The sequence below is a fragment of the Sciurus vulgaris genome (assembly GCF_902686455.1).
Source record: "Sciurus vulgaris genome assembly, chromosome: 8".
Taxonomy (NCBI): domain Eukaryota; kingdom Metazoa; phylum Chordata; class Mammalia; order Rodentia; family Sciuridae; genus Sciurus; species Sciurus vulgaris.
The window spans coordinates 74,551,138-74,558,081 of NC_136468.1; positions in this window are offsets into that span (position 1 = coordinate 74,551,138).

Genomic DNA, 6,944 nt, shown 5'->3' on the forward strand with positions numbered 1-6,944 from the left:
ATATAAATATTTTGTGTGAGTCAATTGAAGAATGTATTGCAATTCTGTCATTTTAGGTTGCTGAAAAATTTGTTTACTTACCCATTTTTGCACTCAAAAACATTTGTACTGCATATGCTCTTTTTCTTAAAATTAATAGATACCATGCAGAACATTTTTAAAACCTAAAATTTGTATTTACTGGACAACTCTTATTGACCTGTTGATAGGGTATGGAAAAAGTCATTTGTTATCAGTTGTAAAACTGTTTCAGGAATCACTGGAGATCTGATACAATAACTCTTAAAAATACTTATTCTTCTTGTTTGCTCTTATGCCCTTTTTCCTTTCTGCTTACATAGTGTTCGTATATTATGTTCAATAATAAATGATCATTTAAAAAATGTTTTGCAGTACTAGGGATTGGTCCTGGGGAGTATTCTACCACTGAGCTACATTCCCAGCCCTTTTTATTTTTTGAGATGGGGTCTCAGTAAATCACTGCGGCTGGCCTCAAATTTGTGTTCCCTCCTGCCTTAGCCTCCCAAGTAACTGGGATTATAGGCATGTACCACCATGCCTAACCATAAATTATCCTTATTCCAAAAAATTCATGACTTTAACAAAATGAAGTAGTGGATAAATAATTTTGTCCATCTTTTTGGATCTTCACTGTCCTGCTGGATTGCATGGTGACCTCTCTGACTCTCACAGTCTTGGAAACTTCATCACCACTCCTGGTATTTGAAATCACAAATTGACTTCAGCTGAATATCAAGTATTGGGTGGCTACATGTAGTCTTTTTTTTTTTTTAAGACAAAATTTTATTTTTCAAGTCTATGAGTTATCAAATTGTGCATACCATTTTCAAATCATACAACCAGGCTTACAAGTCACAAAAAAATAATTTGGCTTGGCAAGTTTATAGGCTCTCATTTTCTTACTGAAGTAGAAATTTACTACGAGTTGTTGCTATAGATGAAAATATCAGGGGCTTTCTGAGATTTCCTGAGAGTACTCTGATGAAATTTTATTCTATTCATTTTGTCTTTTTAAAACAACAATGGAAAGTGACTGCCTCTTATGCTGCTATTGTTTACAAGAGTGCCCCAAACTGGTTGGAATAGTTTTTCTTCCACTGAATTAATTTTGTCAAGAAGTGATTTTTAGCATTTTTAGAAGTCACGTAGACATAACCATATTATAGGTCAGTGTTGAAACATCCCAATCATCTCATCAACTTTCATGATGGAACAACTGTGGCTGGTACATTTCTGGTAGGTGTGATTAGAGGGGATGTGACCTCTCTGGGAAGTCCTCCTACTACACTCATCTTGTCATAAGCTGTTATGCAATATAGTTCTTTCTCTAAAAATCACTGGAGCAAAGAGTTTCTTCTTTGAACAGTTCTCTTAGACAGGATATGTGAAGTCATTGACTATAGTAAAATAACAATAATACTGGGAATTCATAGGCAGTGGTCTAGTCCTAAATTTGCAAGATGGCTACATAATTTGAGCAAATAAAAATTTCTTTGGGTTCTTGTTTGCCTGTCTGAGAAATTAAAGGATTGGGCCTTTTCATTTCTAATATTACTTTGTGAATATTAGTGGTCTATCTCCTGGCTGTCTTCCTTTCCTCTTGTCTCTCCTCAGGTGGAAAGATGTAAAAGAGATGTTGGTGAGGAGACTGGGCAGTAGTTGTTTACAACTGACATTCTTCTCACAACCAGGGGCAACTTCTTGTAGTACTATGGAAGAAATAGTTACCCAGAAGGAAGAGTGAGTGTGAATTCCACATTCTTACTTGGTATCAATGGGAAATATTCCCATGTTTCCATTTGCAATACAGAATGTAATGCATAATATCTTTCCAGTACATGGTTCTTTTAAATGAATTCCTAGTAAAGAAATGAATTCAGTGACTGGATATGTGGTGTGGTTGTTGCTGGGGTGAGCTTTTTTACCTACACTTCTCCTTTGGTGCAGAATGAAGCAAAGGTCTGAACTATATATGTCATTTATGCCATGAATCCCATTGTTAGAAGTTAATGCTTTTGAATGGACTCCCTTCATGCTTTGGTGATGAATGGCAATTGCTTTCATGACTGTCACATGGGAAGCTGTTATCTGATTCCTTCTCTAGATCACTCCCAGTGTATTGTGAGTTTCACTAGCATATGGTGATCTCAAAATGACATCATGCAGCTGGGCACTTGTACTTCCTCCTTTAGGGGGACTGCAGCATCATGGATCAAGAACTACTTCTCCGTGTTCCTTTAATGTCTATAACTTATCCTCTATCCACTGCAGAAGTTGTTAATGCTCTGTGTCCTCCAGTTTACATGTTGATCACATGCTCATGGATGAACCCATACCTGATGAAACATTCTACATGTGAAGCTTCTTTGCCCACCAGAATATGGTTTCATTGCTTTGTCTAGAGAATCTTCTTAAAAATATCTGAGTGTCCTTTGCTCAGTGTCAATTATTACTTTGACAATTGGTTGAAGTGCATGGTCACAACAACCTTAGCCCATGATAGTGGTTCAGGTCAAGGAATGACAACACAGAGTCAAGGGGACAGTTTTTGTACTGATTTCTTTAACCCAATCTCACATCAAGATCATCGAACAGAAAGAAGGATGGTTAATAACCTCTGAGCTTTTTATAATACTGTGTTTTTAAAACTATATGATTATTTTTCCTAGAGACATGCTCATGGTTTGGAACCTCAAAAATTTGTATTCTTCAAAAATTAGTCTTCTTGGTAGGAGAGATAAACACCTTCATTTAAATGTGAAGTCCTGAACTGAGAGTAATGAATTTGACAGGAGAGTTAAAGAATAATATATAAGCTGATAAAAGTGGAATTATTTTTCTATATGGAGGGTATAGTCTCAAGATTTCTTTTCCATTTACTTTTTTTAGAATTTCATATATTTATTTTTCCATGTTTTTATTAGAATTTTATAATTATACATAATGGTGGGATTTGTTGCTACATATTTGCACATGCACACAATATAATAATATAATTTGGTCAATAGCATTATCCAATATTTCCCCTTTCCCAGCCTCCTCAGTGTTTTTATTATGAAAGGATGCCGAATTTTGTCAAATAGTTGCTGTATCTATTGAGGTGACTCTGTTTTTGTCCTTAATTTATTGATTTGCATAGGTTAAACCATCCTTGTATCCCTGGGATAAAACCAACTTGCTCGTGATTTTAAAGTCTTTTTAATATGTTGTTGAATATCATTTTCTAATATGTTATTAAGGCTTTTTGTATCCAAGTTCATCAGGGATATCAGTCTCTAATTTTCTTTCTTTGATGTGTCCTTATCTGGCTTTGGTATGAGGGTGATATTGGCTTCATAGAATAAATTTGAAAGTGTTCCATCATTTTCTATTTCATGGAACAATTTGAGGAGCATTGGCATTAGTTCTTTAAAAGTCTAGTAGAATTCAGCTGAGAACCTATCATTTCCTGGATTAGAAGACTTTTCGTTACTGTTTCTATCTCATTGCTAGCTATTTGTCTATACTTTCTGGATTCAATTTTGGCAGGTGATATATGTATAGAAATGTATCCATTTCTTCTAGTTTTTCTATTTTATTGGAGTATAAGTTTGCAATGTGTCCTTAATGATTCTCTGGATTTCTGTAATGCTGTGGTGATTTCTCCTTTTTCTTATCTAATTTTATTAATATGGGTCTTCTGTCTTTTCCTTTTGATTAGTTTGGCTAAAGGATTATCAATTTTATATTTATCTTTTCAAAGAACCAACTATTTGTTCCATCAATCTTTTGTATTTTTTTATTTCTTGGTGTCATTGATTTCAGCTCTCATCTTTATTATTTGCTTTCATTGGTTTTGGAATTGGCTTGTTGTTTTTCACGGGCCAGGAAATGCATCATTAGGTTGTTTATTTGGGATCATCTTATGTAGGTATGCATAGCTGTAAACTTTCCTTTTATAACTGCCTTTACAGAGTCCCAGAGTTTCTGGTATACTATAACATTATTCTTATTTGATTCTTAGAAAATTTTAATTTATTCCCTGATTTCTTCTATCATCCATTCATGGAAATGAATTGTTAAATCTCCATATGCTTATTTATTTTCTTATAGGTTTTTGTCTTGATTTCTAATTTCATACTATTATGGTCAGATAAGATGCAAGGAACTATATCAAATTTTTTCTATTGGCTAAAAGTTGTTTTGTGGCCTAAAATTGTTCAATTTTGGAGAAGGATCCATGAGCACCTGGGAAGAGTAAATTCGACTGTTTTTGGATGATATTCTATAGATAACTTATTAGTTGTCAAAGCAAAACCAATAAAAGTCATGAAGTAGATATGGCATTAATGTAAGTGGCAGGTGTAAGCTATGCCATTCACAATATTTTTTTTATTAAAAATCATAAATTTACATAGGGCAATGTTGTTTGATTCATTGTTATTTTTTTCCCTTCCCCCACACCCCTCCAACCCCTCCCACTCCTCTTTTCCCTCTATACAGTCCTTCCTTCCTCCATTCTTACCACCCTCCTTATCCCTAACCCTAAACCTAGCCCTAACACTAACCCCTCCTACCCCCCATTATATGTCCTCATCCGCTTATCAGCGAGATCATTTGTCCTTTAGTTTTTTGAGATTGGCTTATCTCACTTAGCATGATATTCTCCAATTTCATCCATTTGCCTGCAAATGCCATAATTTTATCATTCTTCACGGCAGAGTAATATTCCATTGTATATATATGCCACAGTTTCTTTATCCATTCATCAACTGAAGGGCATCTAGGTTGGTTCCACAATCTGGCTATGGTGAATTGAGCAGCTATGAACATTGATGTGGCTGTATCTCTGTAGTATACTGATTTTAAGTCGTTTGGGTATAGGCCAAGGAGTGAGATAGCTGAGTCAAATGGTGGTTCCATTCAAAGCTTTCTGAGGAATCTCCACACTGCTTTCCAGAGTGGCTGCACTAATTTGCAGCCCCACAGCAATGTATGAGTGTACCTTTTTCCCCACATCCTCGCCAACACCTATTGATGCTTGTGTTCTTGATAATCGCCATTCTAATTGGGGTGAGATGAAATCTTAGGGTAGTTTTGATTTGCATTTCTCTTATTACTAAAGATGTTGAACATTTTTTCATATATCTGTTGATTGCTTGTACATCTTCTTCTGTGAAGTGTCTGTTCATTTCCTTAGCCCATTTGTTGACTGGATTATTTGGACTCTTGGTGTAGAGTTTTTTGAGTTCTTTATAGATTCTGGAAATTAGCGCTCTATCTGAAGTATGAGTGGCAAAGATATTCTCCCCCTCTGTAGGCTCTCTCTTCACATTGCTGATAGTTTCCTTTGCTGAGAGAAAGCTTTTTAGTTTGAATCTATCCCAGTTGTTGATTCTTGCTTTTATTTCTTGTGCTATGGGAGTCCGGTTAAGGAAGTCTGATCCTAAGCAAACAAGTTGAAGGTTTGGACCTACTTTTTCTTCTATAAGATGCAGGGTCTCTGGTCTGATTCCGAGGTCCTTAATCCATTTTGAGTTTAGTTTTGTGCAAGGTGAGAGATAGGGGTTTAATTTCATTCTGTTGCATATGGTTTTCCAGTTTTCCCAGCACCATTTGTTGAAGAGGCTATCTTTTCTCCATTGCATATTTTTGGCCCCTTTGTCTAGTATGAGAAAATTGTATTTATTTGGGTTTGTGTCCATGTCCTCTATTCTGTTCCATTGATCTACCTGTCTATTTTGGTACCAATACCATGCCGTTTTTGTTACTATTGCTTTGTAGTAGAGTTGAAGATCTGGTATTGCGATACCCTCTGCTTCGCTCTTTCTACTGAGGATTGCTTTAGCTATTCTGGGTTTCTTATTCTTCCAGATGAATTTCATAATTGCTTGCTCTATTTCTGTAAGGTACATCATTGGGATTTTAATTGGAATTGCATTGAATCTGTATAGCACTTTTGGTAGTATGGCCATTTTGATAATATTAATTCTGCCTATCCAAGAACATGGAAGATCTTTCCATCTTCTAAGGTTTTCTTTAATTTCTTTCTTTAGTGTTCTGTAGTTCTCATTGTAGAGGTCTTTCACCTCTTTTGTGAGATTGATTCCCAAGTATTTTATTTTTTTCGAAGCTATTGTGAATGGGGTAGTTTTCCTAATTTCTCTTTCTGAAGATTCATCACTTATGTATAAAAATGCGTTGGATTTATGAGCATTAATCTTGTAACCTGCTACTTTACTGAATTCACTTATGAGTTCTAAAAGTTTTCTAGTGGAATTTCCAGGTTCCTCTAAATATATAATCATGTCATCAGCAAAGAGGGATAGTTTGAGTTCTTCTTTTCCAATTTGTATCCTTTTAATTTCTTTGGTTTGTCTAATTGCTCTGGCTAGAGTCTCAAGAACGATGTTGAATAGAAGTCGTGAAAGAGGGCATCCCTGCCTTGTTCCAGTTTTTAGGGGGAATGCTTTCAGTTTTCCACCATTTAGAATGATATTGGCCATGGGCTTAGCGTAGATGGCCTTTACAATGTTAAGGAATGTTCCTACTACCCCGATTTTTTCTAGTGTTTTGAGCATGAAGGGGTGCTGTATTTTATCGAATGCTTTTTCTGTGTCTATTGAAATAATCATGTGATTCTTAACTTTTAGTCTGTTGATATAGTGAATGACATTTATTGATTTCTGGATGTTGAACCAACCTTGCATCCCTGGGATAAAACCACTTGATCGTGGTTCACTATCTTTTTAGTATATTTTTTAATGCGATTTGCTAAAATTTTGTTGAGAATTTTTGCATCAATGTTCATTAAGGATATTGGTCTGAAATTTTCTTTCCTCGATGAGTCTCTGTCTGGTTTAGGTATCAGTGTGATATTGGCTTCATAGAATGAGTTTGGGAGGGTTCCCTCCTCTTCTATTTTATGGAATACTTTGAGGAGT